General features: G+C 37.1%; 1 protein-coding gene across 6 annotated transcripts in view; it reads right to left on the bottom strand.

The window, feature by feature from the left end:
• LOC130905125 (sodium-coupled neutral amino acid transporter 3-like) overlaps positions 1 to 5,907 on the bottom strand; it is a 123,210-nt gene extending 117,303 nt beyond the window's left edge. The window contains exon 1 of one of the 6 annotated variants that reach the window (XM_057818189.1): positions 5,654 to 5,907. The gene's annotated coding sequence lies outside the window, so the exon portion shown is untranslated. Of the gene's footprint in view, positions 1 to 5,463; positions 5,581 to 5,653 lie in introns of those variants that run through there. The other 5 variants (XM_057818206.1, XM_057818200.1, XM_057818181.1 and 2 more) reach the window with 5 other exon arrangements.
• Positions 5,908 to 19,376: the final 13,469 nt, after the last annotated feature.

The following is a 19,376-nucleotide window of genomic DNA, read 5'->3' as shown; positions in this document are numbered from 1 at the left end:
CTGCTCTAAAAATGAACTGGTTTTACATTGACCAGACAGTATTTTTGCCAAGTAACCCATTAAAACGCTAAAACTAAAACAGTTCTATTTCCTTCCTAGTGTTTTAACTGCTTTAATGTTATTTCAGAAATCAACTAATTGGCTGCCAAGTTCATTCGCCCCTCCCAGTGAAAATTGATTAGACGTCTATCCATGGTACATGGTCCATCTAGGGTACATGTCTAAAGAAGGTATGATCAAATTTCATCTACTGTATTAATGTCTGCCAGTTCCTGAAATGTTTTTTGTTTGTTTTTATGTAACAATTTGTTACAACAATGTTACGGTTCTGACAATTTTAGCTAATTCCTAGCATAACTCAAACATGCTAACAAGTAAATGGCTAGGAACAGACCTTTGGACGGTTGTACACACAACAAAACATAATATTTTGCTTTGATTTTCAAATACAGTAGAGTGATCCTTCGCGACTTCGCACTTCAAACTTCGCGCCCTCAGTCCATCGCAGATTTTTTTTTTCAATCAATCAATCAATAAATAAATAAATAAATACAGATGAGCTGCCCCTAGCCGATTGCGTCATCTCACTCTCCCGCCCTCCTTCTCCCTGCTCTTTGTTGATCTCTGTTGATCAGACAGTGCACTGGAGTTGCTTATTAAAGTTAATGATGATTGACAAACGTTTAATGTTTGATCTAGCCACGGATGCCTGGAAGCAAAAGCCTCAAAGTGCCGCACGCGTCAATCATTGTTTAACTTGTGAAACACTTACTGTGGCAACTCATTGTGTGTAAGTGAGCAGCTTGAGCAGATTTGAGTAGACTCACGCAATCAATTAAGCATTTAATAAAGACAAGCATTTTTATACTTTTCTTTTTTAAAAAAAATAATTCGGTGTGACAGTAACATGTTTAAAACTTATCATAATTATTAAATTTGGAGTGCTTAAAAACCATTTACAAATATATAAGCCTTTTTCTTTTTTCAATTTTACTTTGGGGAAAAATATTGAAAAAAACATGTCTTCTCTGTATCTCTTTCCAATGCTAAATCTGAATAAATAGCGTTAGGGGTTGGGGTTTATGGAGGTAGATTTGTGGGTTTAGGGTTTTGTCAGTTTTGCAAAACTGACAAAATACTTTTAAGTATTATTTTTATAGATTGAAATTTAGGGTTTAGAGATTTGGATATATCTACAAGTACTTCTCAATAGAAAGTACCTAAGAAGTAGAGCTGCAAATAACGATTATTTTGCTATCATCGATTAATCGGACGATTAATTACACGATTAATTGGATAAATGAGACTTTTTTCAATTACCTACACAATTTAACTTGAAGTTGCTTTAGACCTGTTGTAAGTACAGTAACATTGAAGACAAAATGGATGACAATTTCCTTCAAAAATATTTTATAACAGCTTCCTGACCTAACTGTACTGCAGTCTTCAACTGTGCTGTTTTAAGTAAATAAAACCTGTTTTAATTACGGTTCTGAGTATAAAAACAAAAAGAATTTCTCAGTACACAAATCAGAAAAAAGTCCTGTGAAAAAAAGTGCTGCTGATTAATTTTTTTTCTTGTGGGCAAAGCGCTAATAGGAACTGTGTCAATGACTTTTTTATTTTCTTTAAACAAACTAAACAACAAAATTGAAGAAGGAGGCAGACTGTAATGAAACCGTTTTCTTATCAAACAGTTGTTCATAAATACTATCCGATTTCAAAGCACACTCTCTTGTATGACAATTTACAGTTTTAATGGGAGTTTGTGTTGAAGGAAGCGGTAATATAAATGGTTCGTATGTTTCGTTATAAAAAGAAACGAGACAACTTTACTATCTAATTACAACACAACTGCTAATATGCTTCTCCAAAATACAATACTGTAAAAACGGACACTTAAAATAAACATAATCGCTAACTAGCTTAGCGCTCTCTAAGTATTAACGTTTCATCAAGAATACAAACAATACAATTTGCTTCATTTACTCACCTCTGACAGAGGCACGCTGGATTTAACAACACAAAAGACAATCTAACTCTCGACACTTCGTAATATTCTTGATTCAGCAACCCAACCTGAACGTAGCAGTGAACTCTCTCTCTCTGTTGCTGCGCAACCTCACAGTACACACAAACAAGGACTCAAACAGGAAAAAAAAATCTGTGAAATTAGTTGGAAGGTACTTTATTAATCTATTTAATTGATTAGTTGTTGAAGCCTTCCTAAGAGAGTAGCATAAATAATGATTTTGTATGTATTTAGCTTGATTGTCATCTAGTTACAGTCTTGTTTTTAACTAAATCCTAACACAATCTTAGTAAAAATTAAAGGTTAAATAATTTTTAAATTGTGCAAATTGCAATTTGCATACAATATGACCACCAAAAACTGAATTGCATGGCAGTGTCAGTCTTTCCTTATTCTATAGTACAAGTTGTCCAAACAATATAGACATTTTAAAGCAAATATTTTGGGGACTACTAAAGCTAGCTCAATGAAACTGGACAGTTTAAGTGTTGAATATCCTCAGTTTTATTTAAAAGGGGGGAAAAAAATCAATGATTTGTATGTTCCGTGAACAATTTCACATGCATTTGATATGTGTGCCTATCATACGGCACATGTCAATTGGTGGTTACGTTTTTGCCAAATACACAGCTCTACTCTTTGAACTTTTGGTACGAGGTCCAAATTTGTTTGCTGGTTGCTAAAGTTTTTCCACATTTTCCATTGAAGGCATGCTGCAGTCTTGGGTGACTGAATTCAAGCATATTCCAAGACGTAAATTGATTTTTCTTTAGAAGTGAATGGCATTTCTCAGTCAGAAAATACAAATAAATATTAAATATGATGTTTTGATATTTGTTTGTTTATTTATTTATTTTTAGTAACTCTGCTAGTATGTGAAACCTATGGAAGGCGGAGCTTAGGCCCTCTGTTCCGTGTGTATGTTTGCGTTCGAGATAATCCCTTTATTCATTCTTGAGTTATCAAACTACCAAACTTATTTTGATTTTGTAGAAATCTGAATTGCTCAAATTTTGGCCTGCGAAAGGAAGTACATTTTTAGGGGAAACGCTGTACATTCACCTAACCCAACATAGGAGCGGGAGGAGAACAAAATGTTTAAATCGTTCCTGCTATGATTATAACCACACAATCTATATACCTTAAGTTTCGCATTATTAGACGCACCTGACTATAAGCCGCCACTCACCACATGTGACATGAAAACGGTATTTGTTCAAAGACAAGCCGCACTGGACTATAAGCCGCAGCGGTCCTCACAGTATTATGGGATATTTACACAAAGATATTAACCGGTAACACTTTATTTGACAGCGGCATCATACGACTGTCATAAGATCAAATGAACCATCATTGCTTGAAGAAGCTTGAATTGGCCGTCATTGCTCCCTTGGGGGAGACAGGCAACCTCTTTTGCCACCTGCTGTCAACACTGCTGTTGTCCAACATGCCTCCCAGCATGCATTGCAGCACTACAGATGTAAATAACCATCAAAATTCATGTTCTGTGCTAATTATTTGTTCAGTGATTGTTCCAGTTGTTTCATTAATTGCCAGTTATGGTATTTGGTAACACTTTTTTGACAGTTGCACCATAAGACTGTCATTAGAATATCATAAGTATTACATCAAACTGTATTGAGCATTAACAAATGCTCATAACAGATCTCATTTACTGTTATCCGGCAAAGTATCTCACGTTTGAATGGATATTAAAGCTGGACATAAATGGAGGTAGTAACATAATTTGCCAGATGACACTTTATAACGTCTGTCATAAGCATTCAGTAATGCCCAGGATAGCGTCATGTCATAATTATGACGGTCTTATGACAGTCTTGTGACGCCGCCGCTGTCAAAGTGTTAACAAATACAATGACAAACAATTAATGAAACAACTGGAACAGCAACTGAAAAAAATAGCACAGCACATGAATTTTGATTGCGCTGCAATGCATGCTATGAGGCATATGTTGCCTATTAACCCAAATAAATCAACAAATAAGCCGCACTGGACTATAAGCCGCAGGATTCAAACTAAGGAAAAAAGTCGTGGCTTTTAGTCCGAAAATTACGGTACTACACAGGGGTTTACACTAGGTTTTAAGAACAGGTGGGGCTTAGCCCTCAGGAGATACACAAGACGTAAGTGAACGTAGCGTACAAGCACAAAAATACCTGTAATTTCAAACTCTCAACTCTGAAAAATGCTCCTAATTACTTGTATTTAAGTAATATCTGGGTGATGCTAATTTGCCTTACACACGTGCACACAAACATATATTCAAACATTATACATAATATATAGTATTTACATACATGCATACATACAGTACATGCCAAAAGTTTGGACACACCTAATTCAATGCAACACCAACAAAAATGAAGGTCCCAACTCCAATGATAAAGCAATAATTTCCACAAATCATCCCTAAAAAGGTTACAGTGTTATTATTATGACTATGTTAATGACTATCTACTGATAATAATCAAACATGAATGAGCTCAGCTCCTGTACTTATCTATGCGTAATGTGAGAAACACAGCTGATGCTCCAGAAGGAAGTCACCCCAAAGATAGTGGTGACAAGAGTGCACATTAGCACTAGCAGCATTATTTTAGAGCTGGGATGTAACTTTTGACCACAAAACAACAAAAGTAAGACATGCACAGAAACCGACTCTGATTTTTTTTCCAGAGATGTGGGCGTTCTACTTAACTCTATGAAGTTAGGGGAAACTAACAGATTTATGATGATATTTAAGTTAATAATGACAGGTTATATGATTATTGATTGAAACTAATATTCTGGCAACGTCATAGTGAATATGTTAGCATTTTTGTAATTTGTAATTAAAAAAAAAAAAATAACAGCACCAAATTATTTAGGGGGGCTAAAGAATATTTAGGGGACCTGAAGCCCCCCTAAAATAGGCCTAGCGACGCCACTGGTACTACACTACTTAATTTTTTTTCTTGGCCAGACGACACTCTGTACATTCACATGTCAGTGCTGAATTACACTGCCGTTGCTTGCGAAAGAAAATTTGATGCTCATATCCATCCCCAAAACCTATATTTTATAGCCATTCAGTCATCCCTCTTTTGTTATTGCATCCTGTAGAGTAATATATTTGATATAATAATACTTTATTACCTCAGCTAAGCACAAAAGTTCAAGGGCACAAAGCTTTGTTTGGTTTGGCATGTTTTTGCTTGACTGTTTAGTTGTAAAGATTACAAAATAGCCCATCTAGTTCAATGAACCTTAGCAAAAAGCCACTACATTTACGTGCAAAAAGAGGTGTGATAACGTAAAAATCAAACACCATCATAGAAGTTAAATGGACCAGTGTGGGGAATTCCACAGTGATGATATGGCGTCAGACGTAACGACAGTACATTAACAACAACAAAAGTTTCACACTCACTGATTCTCCAAATGTTCCTCTCACAGGAATAACAACACCATCAAAGAAATGATTGGAGCGTGCATTCTCAAAAAATAAATAATTCTGTACTTAAAAACTAAGTGAAATGCTCAAGATTTTAGAAAATGTAAAACCACGTGGCAGTAGTCAGTCCAACTCCTGGATCAAAAGTTTCAATTAAGGACTTTACCTACTCAGTTGAGTCCAGCCGACCCTCCGAATCAATTGTTTGCGCTGTCAAGTCCTGCCACCGCAACGACGCTTTGGGCACAGGCGTAAGACAAGTGTGTTTTGGATCCCTGAATGGAAGCGAGTGAGTGTGGCTCTGGGGAAGGTTGGAAAGAGAGGAACAAATATGGGAACAGGGAGTGAGAAGGGGCGCTGAAAATGATGGGATCAAGTTTCTCGTGAGGTCACACGTGTGGGCACTCCTCTTCCTTTCCCCCCAAAAACACTTTAAATGTAACTTAATGGGTTAATCATTGGAAGGCTACCCAGATTAAGACAATTTATTCATACACATTGCTTTTACTTTCAAGTAAAGTCATCTGGCAATGAACACAGTATTACATAAGAGTTTAGAGTTGATGACCAGACATACTGTACTATACGCGAGAGCTGAGCTGGAAAAAGCGATCTGTGTATTGCATCAATGTGGAAATGTAAATATAAAAACTGGTGATCCCCCACATGTGTGTGATGCAACCTGAGTCCATGTCCTTTAAACCAACAGATGGTAAAGGTTAAGAAGACTCCCATGAGTCCGTTTATGTACGACGTCCACACACATGCTGTGTGTGCATTCAGAAAGGGGCACTCTGGTGATTTACTATGGCATTTAAATAAACTCTATGGACTTGCTTCTTTTGGAATGTTCCAAAATTTGTCTGAGGTTCACAAAAAGAACATTAAGAAAGAAGAATGTAGTAATGTCTAAACACAGATTAAAACAGTGTATAGAATGCATTGTACACGTGGAACATCTAAAGTCCTGAGGAAAAAAAAGAAATCCAAAAATCCAATGTCTGTCATGCAGAACACTGTGCGAGACTTCAGCGAGCGTATATTCCAAAAGAGGGAGCAACCTCAACGAGAGGTTTTATGAGGCGAAGCACAGACACATGAAGTTATGCACAGTGTATCACAAAAGTGAGTACACCCCTAGCATTTCTGCAGATATTTAAGTTTATCTTGTCATGGAACAACACTGACAAAATGACACTTTGACACAATATAAAGTAGTCCGTCTGCAGCTTATATAATAGAGTTAATTTATTTTCCCCTCAAAATAACTCAAAATATAGCCATTAATATCTAAACCCCTGGCAACAAAAATGAGTACCGTATTTTTCGGACTATAAGTCACCATTTTTTCTCATAGTTTGGTTGGGGGTGTGACTTATTCTCAGGAGCGACTTATGTGTGAAATTATTAACACACTATTATATCATTTCACATGTTATTTTGGTGTTTTGGAGTAACACTGATGGTTTAGTAAACTTGTTAGCATGTTCTTTATGCTATAGTTATCTGAGTAACTCTTAATAGCTGTGTTACATTAACATACCGGCCAAGTTCACATTTCATTGTTCATGCATCATGTAACATTATCATACTCTACACTTATTCAGCATGTAGGCCTTTATTGTATTTTTATTAAGGCTGTCAAAATTATCGTGTTAACAGGTGTTAATTAATTTTTTAAATTAATCACGTTAAAATATTTGACGCATTTACCCGCACATGCCCCGCTTAAATGGATTAAAATGACAGCAAAGTGTCATTTCCACTTGTTACTTGTGTTTTTTGGTGTTTTACCACCCTCTGCTGGCGCTTGGGTGCGGCTGATTTTATGGGTTTCAGCACCATAATTATTATTAACATCAACAATGGCAAGCTACTAGTTTATTTTTTGATTGGAAATTTTAAGTACTTTATTTCAACAAAAACATTAAGAGGGGTTTTAATATAAAATTTCTATAACTTGTCCTAACATTTATCTTTTATGAACTACAAGTCTTTCTATCCATGGATCGCTTTAACAGACTGTTAATAATGTTAATGCCATCTTGTTGATTTATTGTTATAATAAACAAATACAGTACTTATGTACAGTATGTTGAATGTATATATCCGTCTTGTGTCTTATCTTTCCATTCCAACAATAATTTACAAAAAAATATGGCAAATTTTATAGATGGTTTGAATTGCGATTAAATACGATTAATTAATTTTTAAGCTGTGATTAACTCGATTAAAAGTTTTAATCGTTTGACAGCCTTAATTTTTTTTAAAAATTGCCTTTCAAGATGACATATTTGTTCTATGTTTTGGATTTTATCAAGTAAATTTCCCCCAAAAATGCGACTTATACTCCGGTGCGACTTATATGTTTTTTTCCCTCTTCGTTGGGCATTTTATGGCTGGTGCGACTTATACTCGGGTGCAACTTAGAGTCCGAAAAATACGGTACACCCCTTTGAAAAAACGTACATCCCTATATGTCCAAATTGAGTACTGCTTGTCATTTTCCCTCCAAAATGTCATGTGACTCGTTACAGGAGTGCTGTCAGCATTGCTTCAGAGATTGAAGAGAGGGGTGGTCAGCCTGTTAGTGCTCAGACCATACGCCGCACTCTACATCAAATTGATGTGCATGGCTGTCACCCCAGGAGGAAGCATCTTCTGAAGACGGTACACAAGAAAGCCCGCAAACAGTTTGCTGAAGACAGGAAATGGAGGGAAAATGACAAGCAGTACTCAATTTGGACATTTAGGGATGTACGTAGTTTCTAAGGGGTGTACTCACTTTTGTTGCCAGGAGTTGTAGATATTAATGGCGATACTTTGAGTTATTTTGAGGGGAAAATAAATGAACTCTATTCTATAAGCTGCACACAGACTACCTTTCATTGTGTCAAAGTGTCATTTTGTCAGTGTTGTCCCATGAAAAGATATACGTACTTAAATATCTGCAGAAATGCGAGAGGTGTACTCACTTTTGTCATACACTGTACAGTGTTAACAGAAGCCAATTCAAAGCAGATAGACTTTGGTGTCGCACCACATTAGTTGGGTCGCTCTAGAAATGGAGGACATTTTACATCTCATGTCCAGATTTGAAATAATCCACATATAAAATACTAACACAAGCAATTTTTGAGTCAATTTACTTTTCATGAGACTAAATCGACACCAAGAGAAAAGAATGCAAGAAAATAATTTTTAAAAGACAACTAAATAAGTCTTGAATACTCCCTGAAATGCCATTTTTCTCTCATCTCAAATTGAATCTTGAATCAGATTTGAAATCAGCGATTGTATAGAAATTGTATAGGAGTAAAAATAGCTCATGCAACAGAAGAAAAAAAAAAGTCCATTGTTATTATTTATGTAAAGTTTCCCACAATGTGAGCACAAACCTTTTAACATGGTCAAAGAACGTAGTGAATCACATCATACACTGGACTTCATATCATCATGTATTTTTTTTTAATGCATAGAGCAGGTTTATGACAGCTCTTCTATTGTTTATATTTTTATAACAGTCTCAGTTGAATGTCTAACTTTAAGACAACTGTTATTATTATTTTTGACTTATTTACATACAGTGAGAAGCAGAAGTATTTGCACCCCGTTTGATTTTTATAAGTTCACCCATCAAATTGGTGTGCATGGCTGTCACCACAGGAGGAAGCCTCTTCTGAAGAAGGTACACAAAAAAGCCCGCCCGTCTCATCAGACCATAGGACATGGTCCAGTAATCCATGTGCTTTGTTGACATGTTTTCAGCAAACTGTTTTCAGGCTTTCTTGTGTAACGTCTTCAGAAGAGGCTTCCTCCTGGGGTGACAGCCATGCACGCCAATTTGATGTAGAGTGTGCCGTATGGTCTGAGCACAAACAGGCTGACCCTCCACCTCTTAAATCTCGCAGGAATGCTGACAGCACTCCTGTAACGAGTCATATGATATTTGGGAAGGAAAATGACAAGCAGTACTCAATTTGGACATTTAGAGATGTACGTAGTTTCTAAGGGTGTACTCACTTTTGTTGTCAGGGGTTTAGATATTAATGGCTATATTTTGAGTTATTTTGAGGGGAAAATAAATCAACTCTAATATATAAGCTGCACACAGACTACTTTTCATTGTGTCAAAGTGTCATTTTGTCAGTAGCCACGTTTACATGCTGACTTTTATTCATACCGATTCAAATAATTCCGAATGGAAATTTCAGATTAGCTGTTTACATGTCACTTCATCTATTCCGATCCAGCGTTTACATGTGTCTGCCTTTATTCCGAAAGGACGTTTGACAACTGCCGTCTGACATGCGCAGATTAATCAAAACAAAGCGTCACGTTGCAAAACATGGAGATCGATCGTCAGATCAGCTGCTGTTTTAACTTTTCCAGTGGAAACTTCAGAATGACACGCCGTTCATTTAAAAAGTTGTGTGGGTGCGCTGTGCTTGTGCTTGGAAGCCATGTTGCAAGTGACGTTACTTACGTCACCAAGTGACGTCACCACGTCAGTACGGAGCATGTGCAGAAAGAATGCAACCAGACACCATTCCGCTTCCCTGTTTACATGATATAATTTTACTTCTAATCGGTTTGGGAAAAGGAATATTCCACCCCTGTGAAACGGAATGAAATTCCATTCGGTTTGGGCCTGTTCATTCCAAATGAGGTGTTTATATGGAACACATTTATTCGGTTTGAACAAATATTCCGATTGTAATTGGAATATTTGGCTCCATGTAAACGTGGCAAGTGTTGTCCCATGAAAAGATATACTTAAATATCTGCAGAAATACGAGTGATGCACTCATTTTTGTGATACATTGTATTTTGAAAATACGCGGCACACCGAAATCATAGACCTAAATTCACATGTGAATTCAGACGACACTGTGAAAACTTCCTCCTTTCTTCAACATGTAAGTATGACTTCTTCCCCCTATTGCAATATTTATGCAGACGTGAGGAGCGTCCCCTCCATAGCTTAAACCATGTCAGAGGATTCAAAAGCACTCCACCTGATTTCTCATCTATTCTGTTGCTCTGTGTGAGCTGCAGCAGGTGTGTATGGCCCTGCTTCATGCAATCACGTGTCACACTCCAATGCCCATGAGGCAGGCAGCTGTTTTCAATGAAAAAATATAGATAAAGGCAAAGGAACAACATACAGTACGTTATAAGCCATGGTTCTGAACTTTCACGCATTGAGTTTTACGGATGCCCCATGCAGTTTTTGTTTGTTTGTTTGTTTTTTTTTTTTTTTACTTCATATCCGATTTTTCACGATACAGTATGTTTTGCTGATACCAATCCGACCCCTATATTTTTTGAGCATGAAAAATAATGCAAAGAAAGAATTATATTTGTTGTATTAAACCAAGCTCTGCTGGTAGCTGCTCAAGAATGTTTTTTTTTCTCAGCACAATGTTATCTATATGAACTGTTATTATTATACTGTACTATAACATATTACATAACCACATTAAGCCAGAAATACATCAACAACAAAAACATTGAATTCCGGTGAGAGAAAAAGATCTACAGAAATTAAGCATTATTCGTCCAAAGAGCATGAGAGAAAGCATTTGTTATAATGAAACTAAAAGGATCATATCTCCGGATTTCCGTAGTTAATCAGTGCCAAATAAAAACTGAGAGATTCAAATCTGCGCTTTCGTGTCATGTTGACGGCAGTGCTCTACAGTCCCTGACAAATGTCTTGTCGCTTATCCATTTTCTAGAAACAACTGCTAATAACCTGACTTTTAATTATTCTATTGGTTTCAGATATGGCTCATATGAAAGCAAATACCCTCCCAAATGATGTCGAATGTACAAAAACATATTTGTTTCACTGAAAAAAGATATTATTTAATGAAGACATAAAGGTCAAATTTACTACAGAAAGTAGAGTGAAAATTGAACAAAAAATGTACCTCAAATACAAAAATATATTACATAACATAAGCGAATTAAGTAGTGGTGCTGTGAGAGCCAAATTGAATATTTTGTATGACTTCCATGGGCTTGAAGGACTGCATCCATGCGTTTCGGCAAGGATTCATATAATTTATTGATGAAGTCTTTAGGAACATCAAAGAAAGCAGTCTTGCATGCCATCCCAAAGTTCATCAACATTCTTGGGTTTTGTCTTCCATGCTTCCTCTTTCATCCTGTTCATGTCTGTTGACTGGGCTGGCCAGTCCTGGAGGATCTTGATCTTCTTTGCCTTGAGGAACTTTGAGGTAGAGATTGTATTTGAGGTAGAGATTGTAGTATGCGATGGAGTACCATCCTGCTGCAGAATTTGTCCCTTTTTATGGTTAGAAATGTAAGAGGCAGTTAAGATTTGTTGATATTTCAGACTATTTATGTTGCCTTCCACCCTGCAGATCTCTCGCACACCCCCATACTGGATGTAACCCTAGACCATGATTTTGCCACCACCAAACTTTACTGTTTTCTGATTGAATCTCGGATCCATGCGGGCTCCAGTAGGTCTATCTGCAATATTTGCGGCGACTGTGGTGTAATTCAGTGGAAGATTCATCTGAAAAATCCACCTTTTGCCACAAAACAGTGAAGTTTGGTGGTGGCAAAATCATGGTCTGGGGTTACATCCAGTATGGTTTGTGCGAGAGATCTACAGGGTGGAAGACAACATAAATAGTCAAACATACATTCTTACAAGCTTACATTCCTAACCACAAAAAGGGAGAAATTCTGCAGCAGGATGGTTCTCATACTTCAATCTCTACCTCAATGTTCCTCAAGGCAAAGAAGACCAAGATCCTCCAGGACTGGCCAGCCCAGTCACCAGACATGAACATCATTGAGCATGTCTGGGGTAGGATGAAAGAGGAAGCATGGAAGACGAAACCCAAGAATGTTGATGAACTCTGGGAGGCATGCAAGACTGCTTTCTTTGATGTTCCTAATGACTTCATCAATAAATTGTATGAATCATTGTTGAAGCCCATACAAGTCATACAAAATATTACTTAATTCGCTTATGTTATGTAACATATTTTTGTATTTGAAGTACATTTTTTGTTCCATTTTCACACAATTTTCTGTAGGTGACAAAACTTTTGTCTTGCCAAAATTGGACCTTTATGTCTTCATTAAATGATAAATCTTTTTTCAGTGAAACAAATATATTTTTGTACATTCAACATCATTTGGGAGGGTCTTAGCTTTCATATGAGCCATTCTGAAAGCAATTGAATAATTATAAGTCAGGTTGTTAGCAATTGTTTCTACAAAATGGATAAGCGACAAGACTTTTGTCGGGACTGTATGTCAAATACCTAATTTTTTACGATGCTTTAAAACACCACATGATCGAGTCATGTGACTATTATTGCGACGTCTTATTGGTGAAACTGGTTCAGCCACTGTTGGCGTTTCTGGCAAAAAAAAAAAAAAGTAAAATCTAATATGTTGAACAGAAATGCACGATAATATTGGTCACCGATAATTATCAGCCGATAATGGCAATTATGCCGTCACACAGATAATCCAGATAAAACGAAATTCAACCGATAATGCAATTCGATAATTATATATTTGATTTAGCCTCCAAATGTGCGCAATCAACAGTTTTGTCAGATTCTCCTAGTTTTAAGGAGGTGTTTTCGCAGTGTAGTAATGTGATATATGTAGGAATGGCTTACTTTTAAATGCATTTTTGTGCAACTTGGGTGTTTACTCCTTAAGTAATTGTTGCCAAAAGCTCACTATTACACAATGTCATTGCCATTGTTTAGTTGTTGGAATTTACTACTTGTTCACATTTGATGTGGGAAAAAAATAGCATTAAATTTCATTTTTTGCACAGTAACATTTATCTTTGTATACTTTAAAATTTTACATACATATTTGAATAGAATTATCGGCGTGACATTATCGGTTATCGGGTGGAAGGGGCAGGTAATTATCAGTTATCGATATCGGTTGAAAAATCTTATCGTGCATCACTAATGTCGAATAAAGAGGAAAAATGTAATATCTACTGTAGCGCAAAGTAGCGGAGTATGAGTAGCGCTTCTTCTTCACAAATCTCCTCAAGTAAAAGTAAAACGTACTGCTAAGTAAAATGACTCCTAAAGTACATTTTTCTCAAAAAATTACTCAAATAAATGTACGAAGTAAATGTAACGGATCAAATCTAACACGTTAGTACCCACCTCTGGCCATTTCATCATTACCCATGGCCAAGACAGCCCAATGATCATATCATTGAATTTTTCATTCAATTTAGAGGAACTATTTTCATAGTGTAAAATGTGACGCAAATGTTTTTAATGCCAGTGCAGTCCACGCTGCCTGTAGGTCTGTTGTACGTCCTCACACCCAGTGCGAGTCAACCTTCCACTGAGCAAACCAACTTTTCCTACTTTCAGATCGGGGAATAGCAGTCGAAAGAAATGGAATAAAGCGTGCAAATTGGGGGCAAGCCAGTCCAAAACCTGGTCTGAAACACCACTTTGCCAGGATTTTGTCAGCGTAGGAAAATAAGGACCTGCATATCTGTTACATTTGTGGAAAACAATTTGTTTGTTATCTGTCATGAGTTTGACATAGTGCTGTGTCAATGTGTTTTCTTCTTTTTCACTCTCAGCCAATCAGCACAGTGATCTACCCAGATCCACTTAGGACGGATGTCTTTAAGCTGCTCAGTGAGGCACGGCACGTGGAATGCTGAGAGATGCACTGCACACAGGTTCGCGTGCACCTTTCTACCGCCGTGTTTGCCATGTAGACCACCACGACCATGTGTTTTTTAAATAAATGTTGTTATACTGAAGGTACCTAAAGGATTTTTTTTTTATTTAAATTTTTTTATATTTTTTTGAAGCGTGTGAAAAGCCAAGATGGAGTGGATTGGAGAGGTAACGTGTGTGATGAAAAGATATGAAAGTATGAGTGATACACTTGACATGCAACTGATGGACATGTGTACCGTATCTTTCGGACTATAAGGCACATCCTTCGGGTTTTTTTATTCACAAAATGTATAGTTTGACTTCCATAATGTATGAATTCTGGTTGTGCTTAATGACATTGAACATATTTTGTTGGAGCATTACATAGTCATATGACTAATATTATAGCCGTTTATAGAGTTACTTACAGTAGAACATAGAACATTTATAATAATAATTAAAAAAAAAAAAAAAAAAAAAAAAACATTTAAAGTCAAGTAGTTTAAAGTAATAGTAGTGAAAGTAATATGAAGTAGTTTAATACATAGTTTAGTGGTAATTAATAAAGTAATTAATTTAAGCAGAACATCCATAAAACAATAAAACAATTAACAGACAAAACAATAACAACAGTATTAAAAGATAAGGAACAAATGGCAAGTGCTTTGATGCACGAATGTGCTTTATAATCCCGTGTGTCTTTTGAGTGAATATTAACTTGATCATTGATATATACAGTGGGGCAAATAAGTATTTAGTCAACCACCAATTGTGCAAGTTCTCATACTTGAAAAGATTAGAGAGGCCTGTAATTGTCAACATGGGTAAAACTCAACCATGAGAGACAGAATGTGGAAAAAAAACAGAAAATCACATTGTTTGATTTAAAAAAATATATTTTTCCAAATTAGAGTGGAAAATAAGTATGTGGTCACCTACAAACAAGCAAGATTTCTGGCTGTCAAAGAGGTCTAACTTCTTCTAACGAGGTTTAACGAGGCTCCACTCGTTACCTGTATTAATGGCACCTGTTTTAACTCATTTTCGGTATAAAAGACACCTGTCCATAATCTCAGTAAGTCACACTCCAAACTCCACTATGGCCAAGACCAAAGAGCTGTCGAAGGACACCAGAGACAAAATTGTAGACCTGCACCAGGCTGGGAAGACTGAATCTGCAATAGGTAAAACGCTTGGTGTAAAGAAATCAACTGTGGGAGCATTGAATAGAAAATGGAAGACATACAAGACCACTGATAATCTACCTCAAAATGATAACAAGAACGATGAGCAAAAATCCCAGAACCACACAGGGGGACCTAGTGAATGACCTACAGAGAGCTGGGACCACAGTAACAAAGGCTACTATCAGTAAGACAATGCGCCGCCAGGGACTCAAATCCTGCACAGCCAGACGTGTCCCCCTGCTAAAGAAAGTACACGTCCAGGCCCATCTGCGGTTCGCTAGAGAGCATTTGGATGATCCAGAAGGGGACTGGGAGAATGTGTTATGATCAGATAAAACCAAAATAGAACTTTTTGGTAGAAACACAGGTTCCCGTGTTTGGAGGACAAAGAATACGGAATTGCATCCGAAGAACACCATAGTCAAAGAACACTGTGAACACTGTGAAGCATGGGGGTGTAAACATTATGCTTTGGGGCTGTTTTTCTGCAAAGGGACCAGGACGACTGATCTGTGTAAAGGAAAGAATGAATGGGGCCATGTATCGAGAGATTTTGAGTGAAAATCTCCTTCCATCAGCAAGGGCATTGAAGATGAGACGTAGCTGGGTCTTTCAGCATGACAATGATCCCGAACACACAGCCAGGGCAAAAAAGGAGTGGCTTCGTAAGAAGCATTTTAAGGTCCTGGAGTGGCCTAGCCAGTCTCCAGATCCCAACCCCGTAGAAAATCTGTGGAGGGAGTTGAAAGTTCATGTTGCCCAACGACGGCCCCAAAACATCACTGCTCTAGAGGAGATCTACATGGAGGAATGGGCCAAAATACCAGCAACAGTGTGTGAAAAGCTTGTGAAGAGTTACAGAAAACGTTTGGCCTCCGTTATTGCCAACAAAGGGTACATAACAAAGTATTGAGATGAACTTTGGGTATGACCAAATACTTTTTTTCAACCATGATTTGCAAATAAATTCTTTAAAAATCAAACAATGTGATTTTCTGTTTTTGTTTTCTACATACTGTCTCTCATGGTTGAGGTTTACCCATGTTGACAATTACAGGCCTCTCTAATATTTTCAAGTGGGAGAACTTGCACAGTTAGTGGTTGACTTATTTGCCCCACTGTATTTTTGTATTTGAAGTACATTTTCTGTTCAATTTTCACACTATTTTCTTTAGGCGACAAAACTTTCGTCTTGCCAAAATTTGACCTTTATGTCTTCATTAAATGATAAATCTTTTTTAAGTGAAACAAATATATTTTTGTACATTCAGCATCATTTGGGAGGGTCTTAGCTTTCATATGAGCCATTTCTGAAACCAATTGAATAATTATAAGTCAGGTATTAGCAATTGTTTCTACAAAATGGATAAGCGACAAGACTTTTGTCAGGGACTGTATGTACTTGGCAAAAAAGATTGAAATAACTAAAAACGTATCATATTCTAGTATCTTTAAAGTAGCCACCCTTTGCTCTGATGACTTTTTTGCACACTCTTGCCATTCGCTTGATAAGCTTCAAGAGGGAGTCACCTAAAATGGTTTTTGACTTCACAGTTATGCGTTTTCAGGGTTGATTAGTGTAATTTATTGCTTTATCAATGGGGTTGGGAACTTCATTTGTGTTGCATTGAATGAAGCGTGTCCAAAATTTGGCCTGTACTGTATATGTACACCAGCGATGTTTTAGGCAGTCCTTTTAATTTTCGTCTTAATCTTTTGGACGATAATACTTGCTTAGTCTTAAGCATATTCTAGTCGTCTCAAAATGTGATTGTCTAGTATTTGTTGATGAAAACTCAAGACTAATTTCATGTAGTTTTAGTTGATGTTTACTAAAAATGTTTCCGTCTGTAACATTAAAAAATTTACTCCATAAATAAATAAATGAATAAAGGTTTCCAATTCTTTCGGTTGACAAATGAGCACATGTTGTAGCGTATACTAGGACAACGCCAACTTGGTGGTAATACGCACTCAGCAGGAAAAAAGTACATTATTTTCAATTAATTATACCCGCGTGGATGCCACAAACTATGTACAAAAAGTTGTCCGAGAGTTTAAGAGGACGCTTGCCGTTCGCATTAGCTTTATGTGAATGCGAATGCAATGCAAACGCTACGAGTTACATTGAGTATGTGATGATCACTCAGCACAGACCTTAAAGGCTAAAGCAACATTGCATATTCTCTCTGGCTAAGATAAGAAAACAAATATTACCGTGCGTGCAAGCCTGCATGGAGACTGAAGACAACACACTAGTGAGTCGGGGGAGGGGCAGCACATCACGAGTGACACAACCAGACATTGCTACACCTTAAAACTATCGAAGCTATTGCACATTTTCATCTAATTCACTTCTCGTCAAACGAAAATTGGCATTCATCTTGTTATGTTTTAGTCCCCCAAAACAAGTTTTTAGCTCTTTATCGTCTCGTCATCGTCATGAAAAAAAGTGTTCGTTGACTAAATATTTTCGTTATCGTCATCGTTTACGAAAACAACACTGCTCATTACCACCAGATAAATTTGAACATCAAGTTGTTGTTTGGGGGGGGGGGGGGGGGAGTTTAACATAAAAGATGTAAACAACAAATTTTGAGCCATTACACGCAAATTAAAATCTCATTCAGTTCCTTGTTGTAACTTTGCTTATTAAGATTTTCATCTCATTATAACAACAACATTTCTGGATATTCAAATTTTTCGCAGTAGTCCTATATATGTAAATTTGTGACCTTTACTGATTGACTGCGCTCTGGAGAATTAGTGCATATACAGTCATGAGAAAAAATTAGGACACCCCGTTAAATATTCAGTTCATTATTAAGAAATGTTCACATATCAATGTCTGATCTTGTTTTTCTTTATCTCTGGAAAAGAAAGTAATTTAATTGCAGGAAAACAACAAAAAATAACATTGTTTTATTCATTAAACCAAATATATCAACAAAAATGCATGAAGAAAAAGGTTGGACACCCTCCCAGTGTTAGCCATCTACCGATCTTTGACATCAGTCTGAAGAAAGTTTGCCCCACTCCTCAAAACAGAATACTTTCAACAGTGACTGACTGTTGAAGTGAGAGAAAACACCACGGTGAGATCAAAGGAACTGTCTGAGGCCTTCAGAAAGAAGATTGTAGACGCATATGAGTCTAGTAAGGGATTTCAAAAGATCTCAAAAGAATATAAAATCAACCATTCCACTGTTCGGAAAATAGTCTACCAGTGGACTTCACAAGTTTAACCTTCAAGGGAGGTGTGGAAGGAGGAAAACTTTGCTCTCCAAGAAGAACATGAAGGCCAGACTGAAGTTTGCCAGAGCGAATGCAGACCAGGGGTCAGCAACCTTTTTGGTGTGGAGTGCCACTTTCAAATTTTCTTGTCAATCAGTGTGCCACACCAAGATGAATGACACAAATCGGAATTTTTATATTCAACAGAGCTGTAACTTTACTCCAAACAAAACAACATGGACATACACTCACCGGCCACTTTATTAAGTACACCTGTCCAACTGCTCGTTAACACTTAATTTCTAATCAGCCAATCACATGGCGGCAACTCAGTGCATTTAGGCATGTAGACATGGTTTAAGACAATCTCCTGCAGTTCAAACCGAGCATCAGTATGGGGAAGAAAGGTGATTTGAGTGACTTTGAACGTGGCATGGTTGTTGGTGCCAGAAGGGCTGGTCTGAGTATTTCTGAAACTGCTGATCTACTCGGATTTTCATGCACAACCATCTCTAGGGTTTACAGAGAATGGTCCGAAAAACAAAAAATATCCAGTGAGTGGCAGTTCTGTGGGCGGAAATGCCTTGTTGATGCCAGAGGTCAAAGGAGAATGGCCAGACTGGTTCGAGCTGATAGAAAGGCAACAGTGACTCAAATAACCACCCGTTACAACCAAGGTAGGCAGAAGAGCATCTCTGAACACACAGTACGTCGAACTTTGAGGCAGATGGGCTACAGCAGCAGAAGACCACGCCGGGTG

The sequence above is a fragment of the Corythoichthys intestinalis genome, chromosome 2 (genome assembly GCF_030265065.1).
Source record: "Corythoichthys intestinalis isolate RoL2023-P3 chromosome 2, ASM3026506v1, whole genome shotgun sequence".
Classification (NCBI taxonomy): Eukaryota; Metazoa; Chordata; class Actinopteri; order Syngnathiformes; family Syngnathidae; genus Corythoichthys; species Corythoichthys intestinalis.
The sequence above is the reverse complement of the archived record's forward strand: the minus strand, read 5'-3'. Positions and strand labels throughout refer to the sequence as shown.